Source organism: Anabrus simplex, chromosome 2 (genome assembly GCF_040414725.1).
Source record: "Anabrus simplex isolate iqAnaSimp1 chromosome 2, ASM4041472v1, whole genome shotgun sequence".
NCBI lineage: Eukaryota > Metazoa > Arthropoda > Insecta > Orthoptera > Tettigoniidae > Anabrus > Anabrus simplex.
Window position 1 is genome coordinate 876036891 of NC_090266.1, and position 12933 is coordinate 876049823.

The following is a 12933-nucleotide window of genomic DNA, read 5'->3' on the forward strand; positions in this document are numbered from 1 at the left end:
AAACATTCAACATTAAAAACACATATTTACACCTTGGAAGTTGGGCGAAGACACTATTAGTCTGCGCTAATACTATAAATGTTAATAGGAAGACCATTACGAAAGATCTCCTCGAAAATAGCCATGCACCTCAATTAAATTGACGTAAGGCCTCGATAACCCTGTTCTTGATATCTAACATGAGATCCGTCCGGATCTATCACACATACACTCATACGCATGCATGGTGAAATTTGACTGCATGTTTGCCTTTATAAATTTCAATAATTACTTTACTGAGTTTAATGTAGATCATTTTGCTTGAAATTATTCCCATGACATTTACTTTATATCCTGAGATGTACAAAGCATCTCCTCAAGCAAACAAAAAAAAAAGTAGTGAGGATAGTAAATCCGCATAATTAAATCATGTAATCCCACCTCGTTTAGAAGAAAAATACAAATAATATGACCTTATGCACTGGTCACAAATTACTTTACAACAGTTACAATTAATCAGGTAATGATTCTACATCTTAATGAAAATTGAGGAATTATCCCAATAAATTACCCTATTTCCAGTGCGATTATGTTAGTGTACATTGTGAAATATTATGAAATTAAGTATTTATTTTCGATTGACACCTTCACCTCCAGCCAGACTACCCCATGGTTTTAGTGACCACACATCACTACGGTAGCGTCAGGAAACAAGATAAAAATCCTTCACCACGGCTCTATAATTGCAAGTCCAGTCTGGAGCACTCGTACTGATCACTTCTTTCTTGAATCTCGTGCCCAATAATAAATACACACAGATCTTTCCGGGAGCTGCCTAGACAACGCAGCACTGATAATTAATTGTCTGTACTCCACAACCTGTATGACATAATAACATAGCTGAATGGTAGTTATTCGGTATCTCTTGTCCTACTAACCAAGTATCTTCTAATCTATCCAAATAAGTTTCTCGTTTATATAATGCTAGTCTGTTAGTTGATTTTCTATCTCCCAAGTGCACGACTAATTTGTGTAGCATTTCTAACGAACATGCCACGTCATCTTAATACTTACAAAGTTCAAATACCGCGGTAAAAGTTCTCGACAGGTGAATATCTCTGCACTCCTTAAAACGTGCTAAATAAAGTTCCGACTGCTTAATCGTTACTAAATATCTGGCTCTTATTAATTTGTACATTAACAGCACTGTAATTAGAAAACAAGGCCATACATATGACTCTCACACGGAATCTATACTTCCCATGTTAAATGTTCAATCATTCCCATGATAACACAATTCTCACGTGGTAAATTTCTTGCGTTCTACTAACGCTGAATATTACTGTTATACCAACCAACTCGAAGACTTCTCTTCATGTTCACCCTGGAATTATAAAACGAAAATGCTCTTCACAACGAAACACATAAGACGCTCTCGGAATCAAAGAATACGACTCTCTCTTGATCATAAAAATAAGGCGATTTCTTGACTCCTGCTGGTGCTTTTATTAATTCAAACACTCTCGTCATGTTACTCGATAGGGACATTAACCAAGTCCTGCTCCAGTCATTTTTAAATATTGGCATGATGCTTTCTTTCCATTGGTTTTGATTTAGCGCGTCTCTCCAGTTGTTCGAAATTCAGTCACATCTCTCTCTGCCCAATCCCTTCAAGTTCCAGCCACAATTAGTCTCACGTCAGGCTTTAGGGTCGTCACCGTTAACAGGTGACGCATTTGTTCCATTGTCATCTCCTCCAATCGCTTCAAATATAGCCTCCTTGAGGTTACGCTGTCTCGAACAACGGTTCCCATGGGCCTTTCTCTTGTGACAGATATACTCTCGCCTAATCTTTTCACTAGACATTTGGCGTCGTTCACATCCTGTCGACTTACACTATACTAAAGAATGAAATATAAAATTATGAGGGCTATTTTTTTAATGTATTGGTAATTTATCATCCAATTTTGCCGCATTAATCGGCATGACCACTGAATAAGGGCTCAGTATTCCCTTGCTGTTTCTACTACAGAATCCCTGTATGCCGCCCATTCTCTTTATATATCCTGAACCTGTTTACTGTCTATTGTTTGAAACTTTTCAGTGATCATATCCATGTTAAATGTTCAATCATTCCCATGATAACACAATTCTCACTTTCTAATTTTCCTGTCCTGGGGAGATTTTCAATCGTTATTCGCCTGCAGAAAGATTTCACTTTCTCTATCCTAGGTCTAAAGATACTTAGTACACTGCAGATCAGATAGTAGTCTGTGACATCGAATCATCACCGGAATATCCGCACATATCTAACAAATTTCCTGAATACAAAGTCGATTATGGATCTATTATGAATCTGGTGCCCAACCCTCCCATGTGTGGTGGTGAATAGTCTTATGGTTGAAGTATATATTCGTAACTGCTGATCCCATACTAGCTCAGAAGTCCAGTAAACTCTTCTCATTCCATTTAGCTCCCATACCACCCATATTTTCCCATCACCTTCGCATATCCTTCAGTTCTATATCCAACGCACGCATTAAAATCGCTCATTAGCACTATATTATCCTTGCTGCTGACCCTTACTAAGATGCCAATCAGTGCTTCATAAAACTTGTCAAATTCCTTCTCAACTGCAACCTTATATTCTGAATAGACTGAGACAATTATCGTCCTAATTCCTCCAACTGCTAAATCTACGCACATAATTCGCTCATTTACGTGCCTAACAGAAACGATGTTGCGGGGAATAGTATTTTCAATGAACACTCCTACCCCATAAACGATGAAAGTAGAGAAATCTGAAACAAAGGTAATGAAGTGCAGTCGAAAGAATTCGGTTGATGAGGAAATATTAGATTTGGATAGTTTTAAAGGAAGTGGATTAATATTGTTACTTGGTTAGTAGAATAACTAGCACTGGGAGAAGTAAGGAGGACGTAAAATGCAGACTAGCACAAGCAAGGAAGACCTTTCTTAAGGAAATAAATTTGCTCACTTCGAACATTGATGTAGGTATTAGAAGATGTTTTTGAAGACTTTCATTTGGAGAGTGAAATTGTATGCAAGTGAAATAAGGACAATAATTAGCTCAGAAAGAATGAGAATATAATCTTTTGAAATTTGATATCACAGAAGAACGCTGAAGGTGAGATAGGTGCATCATATCTAATCACGAATGAAGAGATACTGAATCGAATTGTTGAAAGGAGAACAATTTGTCAAATTTTGACCAGAAGAAGAGATAGAATGATAGGATACATTTTAAAACACACGGGATTTTTAGTTAGTTTTTAAGTGAAGGGTAGGTGGTTAAAACGGTAGGGGTAGAACAAGACATGAATATAACAAACAGATTAGAAAAGATGTAGGATGTAGCAGTGACGTAGAAATAGAAAGATTAGTACAGTGTAAGATGGCATGGAGAGCTGCATCCAATGAGGTGGATAAATGACCAAAACTAATTATTTTCCTTCGCAAAAACATCGAGGATAAATTTGAGGCCCATACGCTTCACTGTGTTCTGTGAATATAAATATTATAGTCACAAAATTACCCGATATTTGATGATAACTACGACCAGTAAAAGAAAAGACACCTGTGTTCAGACCATGACTCCTGTTGCCATGCAGGCCCGTGATGGAAGAGATAATCGCAACTTTGACACCAAAAGAGAATGGTTAGCTATACCAGCTTTGCCAGCAGGAAGTTACATACTTCCCCCACATGTAGTAGGCTGAATGAACCCATGACCCATATACATCTCCAGAAGTGGAGAACTGTATTTCTTGTATCTGGCTAGGAATATAACCCTTAACTTTCTTACTACCTCGGCCAGATCAAACCACCGTATTACGTGGAATATACTACCATTTTATTTTCATCTGTAAAACAAAAAATTAAGAACAATAAGAAATTAAGAACCAATTAGAGGCGCGTAGTATCGGTCTCAGATAAGAGGAATGAATCCCAGAGTGAGTAAAAGTAAACTCGTGTACTCATCCCGAGGTGGATCAGATCTTTTCAGAAACACCGCCAATGGAGGTGAGCTGCGTGTACCATATTAATCACATACCAGCACTCCTGCCATTCATAAATCTCTAGCAGTACCGGGAATCGAACCCGGGCCTCCGAGGACGGCAGTTACGGAGGCGGACAGAACGAAGAGTGATAAGAAGAAATGTGATGCCCTTAACTCCCAGTCAGTAACATCGAAGATAAATGCTTAGGGAAAAATGATATTACAGCAATGTAGTTGTTCAAGTTTTCGTTACACAGGAAGAGACTGGAAGACGACAGGTATTGTTGCTCTCTTCTTTCTGTGTTATGGGAACTAACAGTCCGGAATTTAGTTCCATCTTATCGGTACACTATGGGAGGATAATTCTGGCCATGAGACAGTTTCACACTCGCATCTGTGAACTGACTTCACCTTTATAATGTATAAGATTAAACATGAACCATGTAAAATATCAAATTTATTCTCTATCTTTCAGCAAAGAGATCAATGTCAGACAATGCTACTGAAGAAACAACCTTATAGGTTAAACATTAGAGTGAGTTCCCCTTGTTATTTGCTTTTACTTGTATATAAGGTCCGTCCCACAGCGGAAGATGTGCTGTGAAACTGAAACTGCTGTAGTGGCTGGATAACCTCCAAAGAATCGTTAAGTCTCAAAGTAAAAAATGGCTCCGAAATTTGAGACATTGTCAACCAAAGAGAAGTGGTCATTTCATAAGATTTCTGTCTGTTACAGAAACGTCAAGATTTTTGTGGGTAAATGGTGCACTCTTCCCGTTTTAAATGATCCGTGAAGGGAGCACATGCTGCCATACATCATTTGGCAGCGAGAAGGCCCAAAATCCCCTTCACTTCGGTATTAGTGACTTGTGGCGGCTGGTGAATTCGCTGACTTGAGGGACTGTAAACGCTATTAAACACTAGGCTGGCTAACACATTTATCCAAAGTTAACAGTTAAATAACACGAAAAGTCCGAAAGGAACAATTTTATAATCGTACCTACATTTGGACTAAGTTAATTAAAGCACGAAAAATTCCACAGGCTCAAATATCCCGCAAAACTTATTTGCGTCGGTAAGTTACCACGAATGTAGCAACTTTTGGCCAATTCCTCGTTCAAATGTGTATTTTTTAGTCTGTATGCAGAATCTAATCGACAGCTCATGTCTATTTTCTTACGCATCACAAATTCAATACCACTATTTATGTGGTTCTCACTCACACTATGTGTTTGACTGTCTCACTAAGGTACATTTTTATGAAAAGCTGCCCAAAGTTCACGCGGGATCACTATCATTCACCACGAAACAAATGTAACAGAGGAATGTGTTCTTAATCTCCCTCACTCTCTCTCTCTCTCTCTCTCTCTCTCTCTCTCTCTCTCTCTCTCTCTCTCTCTCTCTCTCTCACACACACACACACACACACACACAGTCAGCGTACTAATATTGTGAAGGATTACATTTTCTTGTGTAGCCTGCTCTTTGTTTCTCTAAGGTTATGTTTAAACTAGGTCTAGGAGATCCCAACTTATCCACTTCTAAACTACTTTCAAAATTCATTCCCGGCATTACTAAAAATACCTTGCATGCTTGTCCTACAGCGTACTAATCGCACAACAAATTTAAGCTGAATATTAAGCTCATTTATATATTATTACCTGTATTTAGTGTCTCCTACAATATATTTTATCACCTCTCAACAATTAATTACAAGAATTAATAATAATAAAACAAATAATAATAATAATAATAATAATAATAATAATAATAATAATAATAATAATAATTTTATTAGGAGAAAAAAGCGCACACATTGTGCATTCAGTTGAGAGCAAACTCGAATTACTGACATCATTGACTTTTACAAAGGATCACCTTAGAAGATCTCCGATTTGTACATGTGGGTACATGGTATCGGCTGCATTGTAGGCCTATAACGCAGATTTGGTCTGGTTCATGGAAGTACTCGGTTTACGAAGTGTCGCAGGTCTTGGTTAGTATTTTTCCGTGCCCTATTCATCATGGTCTCCGTTGTATGAAAGTCGATCCATATTTCGTCTCTTTTATTCACTCTGTCCTGCATTAGTTTCTTCCAGGTGTCTGTGAATGGTAGCTCCCTCTTGATCCGAAGATCCTCCATGGAGAATGTCTCTTTGGCAAATTCATATGCTAGTCGAGATTTTGCATATTTCGATTTTCCCAGGGTAGGTTTCAGGAAACGCGACTTGACTGCTTCGAGTGTTCTCAATAATAATAATAATAATAATAATAATAATAATAATAATAATAATAATAATAATAATAATAATAATAATAATAATATAATCGTATTGCCTCAGCTACCATGATTTATAGCCATTTAGGCAGCTTGACTAGAGTTCCGTTCATTCTACTAGACGCCAGAGTAACTAGAACTCCATTTGGCGATCTTTGCTGAGTTTTAGTTAATTTTGTGGGGTAAAAACCCAATGTACCCTCGGAGATCCTTTACACGCCCGCTCTTCAAAAATCCGACTATCCGTACTGGGTTTCAGCCCGCGATGGTGATAGACAATGACACGTACTGTTAATTATTTACACAAACAACTCATTTAACCACCGGGTTACACTACATTATGGTTTTTAAATATCTTGTAGCCGCCTCTGTGGTGTAGTGGTTAGCGTGATTAGCTGCCACCTCCGGAGGTCCGGGTTCGATTCCCGGCTCTGCCACGAACTTTGAAAAGTGGTACGAGGGCTGGAACGGGGTCCACTCAGCCTCGGGAGGTCAACTGAGTAGAGGTGGGTTCGATTCCCACCTCAGCCATCCTCGAAGTGGTTTTCCGTGGTTTCCCACTTCACCTCCAGGCGAATGCCGGGATGGTCCCTAACTTAAGGCCACGGCCGCTTCCTTCCCTCATCCTTGCCTATCCCTTCCACTCTTCCCATCCCCCTACAAGGCCCCTGTTCAGCATAGCAGGTGAGGCCGCCGGGGCGAGGTACTGGTCATACTCCCCAGTTGTATCCCACGACCAAGAGTCTGAAGCTCCAGGACACTGCCCCTGAGGCGGTAGAGGTGGGATCCCTCGCTGAGTCCGAGGGAAAAACCGAACCTGGAGGGTAAACAGATGATGATGATGATGAAATATCTTGTACTAACTGGGGCCGATGCTTTCGCGGCCTATATTAATAACCTTTTTTAATTTTGCAGTGTCAGAGAAATAAACAGTCGGAATAATTTACGTTTCACGAAAACTTTGCTCCGTATGATCAGAAGAGAAACGCTTCCACCCACGACAACGACTTCACTCTCTCTCTCTCTATCTCCCTCCCTCCCCTCCCCCCATCATCTCTCTTCCTTTTGAGGATGCGGAGCAAAGTCTTGGCGAAACGTAAAAATTCCTAGTCTTTATTTGGCGAAATCTCAAAGATTATCATGTCTACCAGGAAACTTTCACAAGATGGTGTAATCCAACAAGGAATATAGCACATTTGCATTCAGTGTTCGATGATACGCGACGAGCCCGGAAACATCATGTCAGGTATAGGTATTAGAGGTATGCTGTATCATACACCATCAACTGTAGCAGACCTTCGTTAATTGTTTTAGTTATTGAGCAAATATTACTGAAGTTCAATGAGACGTTACATGATTTAGTAAGATATAGGCCAATTACTCTTGACTTTTCATCATAAACTTCCCTTTCGTTATGTTACAGTATATACCGTTGAATTAGTAAGGCAACGTGTCAGCGACTTGGTTTTATGCACCAGCGTTCGTCTTGAATGAGCGTTCTGTGAGTGTTGCGATGTTCTCATTCAATAGCCGAGCAATTTTTAGTAATAATCATGGCTTTGATAACTTTAGAGAACACTATTACTTCTCTCAATCTTTGAACACTTGCACACTTTCACCATTCGTTACCGAAGTAGAGAATTTTTTCGTGCAAATGAATTTATAAACTTCGAAGTGGCACTTATCGTCAGAGACCTCTTCTGGTCAACTGCGGAGATTTATAGAAAAACGACGATAACCATTGAATGCATAAATGTTTAAATGACCTATAACTGAATTTTGGTGCGGATTTGTTCGTTCGAACCCGAAGTGGTCCCGCGTTATTTGAAAGTTTGTCTTTCAATTTATATTTTCCTCTCACGTCCAGAATTCCTTATAACACTTTTGACAGAATTATTTTGCTTGTTGCTTGTTGTTTTAAGAGGCCTAACATCGAAGGTCATCGGCCCCCAAAATTATTTTGTATAATAGGTTGTGACATACATGAAATAACTTATTCATGCTTCTGACGATACGAATATTTTAAATTCTTGTTACAATACACATAGACTCAACCGCACAAAAATTGGCCGTAGCAAAAGATAATTTTCCTTCAAAATCGTCCTATCTGAAATAGGATGAACATATTGTGCAGATGGTAGGATTCCAATTATCCTTTCTTCGGTAACAGGCTATCCACAGTTTGCGAATATCCTCGCTTTTCGAGAATGTAAAATATTAAATATTTCTTTGTCGGCCAATTTTTGTGCGATTGAATGTACATTTTAAAATGATAGCTCCCTCTGTGGACCAGTGTTAGAATGTCTTCCTCTGCAGCCCCAGATCATGGGTTCATTCTTGGCAGAGGTGATCAGATTTTTTAAAGGTAGATAAGAAAGTTCACTGGCATTCAATATCGTAGGATGTCGGCAGTAAAAGATATGTAGTGACAAATTAGGTGCTTAACCGACAAAGTTAATGAAAACTCAGTCATAGATCAACCGGTAGATATCCAGTTTCTTTTCTATCTGGTAGAGTAAAACGGAACTTCGATTTTGACATGCAAGCAGCCTAAGCGGCCCAAATTCTAAATGCATGTACCCGGTAGCTAAGGTCATACCGATATTCGGGGAAATAACCTCGTTCATTTAAATATTATTGTCTCATCTTTGGTATATCAAGCACCAAATACTGTTGAGGAATCTGCAGCCAAAAGGATAGGCCTAGAAATAGCTGTATGCAAGGTCATGGTCATCTCCGTACAGGCCCCTGGAGGAGTGGCAGGTAAAGGCTTCCACTATCCGTAACCTCGGCACATGATGGGCCAGTGTGGTTAGCTCCAGGAATTATTCATTTTTGGTGTAGGTTGAGTGAACCTCAGGGCCATATGCACTTCCGGAAGTGGAAATCTCATTTCTTAAATTTTACAACTTCCTGACGGGGATTCGAACCCACGTCCTTCCGGGCGAACCGAGCACGCCTTTACCGCCTCGGCCAGGCAGCCCCTTTGAAATAGCTGTATACATTATGAAAAGATTTTTGTCTCAACATCAGCATTTAACCCTTTACTGCATACTGTTGCCCTCAGACTACATACAACTTTCACCTGTATGAAATTTTCTTCGTCAAACGAAAACGAAAAATAATTCATGCAGTAAAGGGTTAAGGCTATTATAAATCACTTTATGCCACATGTACGTACACAGAGAGGACATACAGATCTTAATTATAATATTTTAATAATAATAATAATGTTATTTGTTTTACGTCCCACTAACTACTCTTTTACGGTTTTCGGAGACGCCGAGTTGCCGGAATTTAGTCCCGCAGGAGTTCTTTTACGTGCCAGTAAATCTACCGACATGAGGCTGACGTATTTGAGCACCTTCAAATACCACCGGACTGAGCCAGGATCGAACCTGCCAAGTTGGGGTCAGAAGGCCAGCGCCTTAACCGTCTGAGCCACTCAGCCCGGCACATATAATATTTTAAGAGAACTGTGACAATCTTCGACCATGAATACAAAAATATCTAGTATTGCTATTCATTGTCCGCCTCTGTGGTGTAGTGGTTAGCGTGATTAGCTGCCACCCCTGGAGGTCCGGGTTCGATTCCCGGCTCTGCCACGAAATTTGAAAAGTGGTACGAGGGCTGGAACGGGGTCCACTCAGCCTCGAGTGGTCAACTGAGTAGAGGTGGGTTCGATTCCCACCTCAGCCATCCTCGAAGTGGTTTTCCGTGGTTTCCCACTTCTCCTCCAGGCGAATGCCGGGATGGTACCTAACTTAAGGCCACGGCCGCTTCCTTCCCTCTTCCTTGTCTATCCCATCCGATCTTCCCATCCCTCCACAAGGCCCCTGTTCAGCATAGCAGGTGAGGCCGCCTGGGCGAGGTACTGGTCATTCTCCCCAGTTGTATCCCACGACCAAGAGTCTGAAGCTCCAGGACACTGCCCTTGAGGCGGTAGAGGTGGGATCCCTCGCTGAGTCCGAGGGAAAAACCGAACCTGGAGGGTAAACAGATGATGATGATGATGATTGCTATTCATTTTGTCAGCATGAACCTTAGCTAAAAATTATTTCACTAGAATGTTTAAAACTGAAGGGAATACTCGCTACAAATTGAACCCTGTGACACTAAATATTCTAGTTTCGAATATTTGGTTTGTAAAACTTAAATTCAGTCTTAGTGTGCCGGTAGAAGTTAACATATTTAATTACAAAATTGACGATTTATAGTCCAGAAAAATGGTAAATAACAAGGTAGAATAAGTGTGTAATGAGGGGCTCGGGAGAAAATAATTGTAACGGACACGGCATGTTTAGTAGCAGCCACATCTTGTCAACCTTGTAATTCAGCTATGGTTTGCTATTAAACATGCCGTGTCCCTTACCATTATTTAATCATGTAATCATTTACTTATGTGTTTATTTTATCATTATTTATTTAACAACCACAAGTGAATCACACGTTGACATGTTTGTGGTTGCTATTAAACATGCTATGCCCCTTACCGTTATTTACTCCCAAGCCCCTCATCTAGTACAACAAACAAGCAAAGAAAAAGAAACATCAAGGAATATGCACATGTGAGAAAAGAGAAAGGAAACAGTATATGCCGGTAGCTTCAGATAGAGTAGGCCTACATGCAGTAACTTATGTTGAGGGCTCTCGCACCCAGCAGACGCATACTCCGCAGTTTGTTGGGTTGCCGCACCAGGCAGGCAAAAGTGAAAGGAAAATCACAATAATGTATGAATGTTAATGTACATTTCATCACAAGGAATGTTTTAAAATAGTCCCCTTCCTATTCCGCAAACATTGCTACTCTTCTCATCCTGATCTCTCGCATTCGTTTTAACCTTACCGTTGTGATTGTTGTTGTTGCTGTTGCAAGTGGCTGCGCGGCCTAGGTCACGTAGCTATCAGCTTGCATTCGGGAGACAGTGGGTTCGAACCCCACTGTCTACAGCACTGAAGTTGGTTTCCCGTTGTTTCCTATTTTTATACCAGGCAAATGCCGGGGTTATACATTAATTAAGGCCACTGTCGCTTTATTTCCATTCCTAGCCTTTTCCTATCCCATAGTCGCCATAAGACCTAACTGTGTCGGTACGATGTAAAACAAATATTATTGTTGCTGTTGTTGAATAAGGCCAGAGCTGTTTTCTAGAAATGTCGCATAGATTTGATCGAAAATATAGCCAGATAAAAACGTGCATGGGCGTTAAATCGGGTGAACTCGGACGCTTAACCCGCTAAACCAAACCAACACGAGACACTACATACGTACATTGATTATATTTATGTAACAGCTAATTTGTACTCAGAAGTGCGCTACTTATTTGTTCAGGTACCCACTCACAGAAAGCTTCGCGACAGGCATAGTCGTGAAGTTCCTGCCTTTGAGTTCTGTGATCTTTGAACGGTTGGCAGGGCAGATTATGTTTAATAATTCTGTATACGGTAATATACATATATAACGTATTCCCAATGTGTGCGCCACATGTACTTGTATGATGTACTACGGCAACAGCTTCTCTTTACATATTTGCTACCTTCGGGTCCCTTTGCCGTGTCCTCAACGGACGAGTTTTCACTTGAAGCGTACGATGCTGGTATATCCTGTTCCCTACATTCCGGAACATACAGTATTTCAATCTGGACGTCACTTGCCTGGATGTTGCTGCGCAAATAGCACAGCTGCTTGTCACTCACTGCGATGATGCTCTCCAAATACAAGCAGTATATCCATAAGTTCAGTCATTCGTGTAACGCTGCTACTCATTTGACCTGACTGAAGATTTTAGCACTACAGCTAATGTGCCCTGAGACATCCACAGAGATTACACGCAGCAAATTGAGTTTCCGGTTAGCCTTCAGCTCCTGCCACATTCATCAAATCCTCTGATTTCACGTTGTTGCGTGTAACTGTTTCGTGCATTACAAGGAATGCTCATACAGTGAATCAGGTAGCCCACACATTATACTCTAGAGTATGCATAGGAAGCATCCACTACATTTCATACAATAATGTAGGGAATACTAGTATTTTTGCAGTGAATAATACGACAAAATAATTTAAAATCCAATTCGTCCGCCTCTGTGGTGTATTGGTTAGCGTGATTACCTGCCACCCCTGGAGGACCGGGTTCGATTCCCGGCTCTGCCACAAAATTTGAAAAGTGGTATGAGCGCTGGAACGGGGTCCACTCAGTCTCGGGAGGTTCGATTCCCGCCTCAGCTATCTTCCTAGTGGTTTTCATTATTTCCCACTTCTCCTCCAGGCAAATGCAGGGGTAGTACATAACTTAAGGCCACGGCCGCTTCCTTCCCTCCATCTTGTCTATCCCTTCCAAACTTCCATCCCCTCAGAAGGCCCCTGTTCAGCATAGCAGGTGAGGCCACCTAGGCGAGGTGATGGTCTGTCCCGCCTGCGCTTTGTCCAGCACAAATCTCACATGGGGTGACCGGGATTTGAATCACGGAACCCAGCGGTGAGAGGCCGGCGCTCTGCTGCCTGAGCCATGGAGGCTACGGGAAATATAATACATGTACTAATTCACTGTGAATAATACCGAAATACATTCCTAACAATGCGGAAGCGTGCTAACTTGACGTCTACCGATCAGAAGCCATAATCAGATCCTAGTGTTCTGGTATGGGGATAATGTGT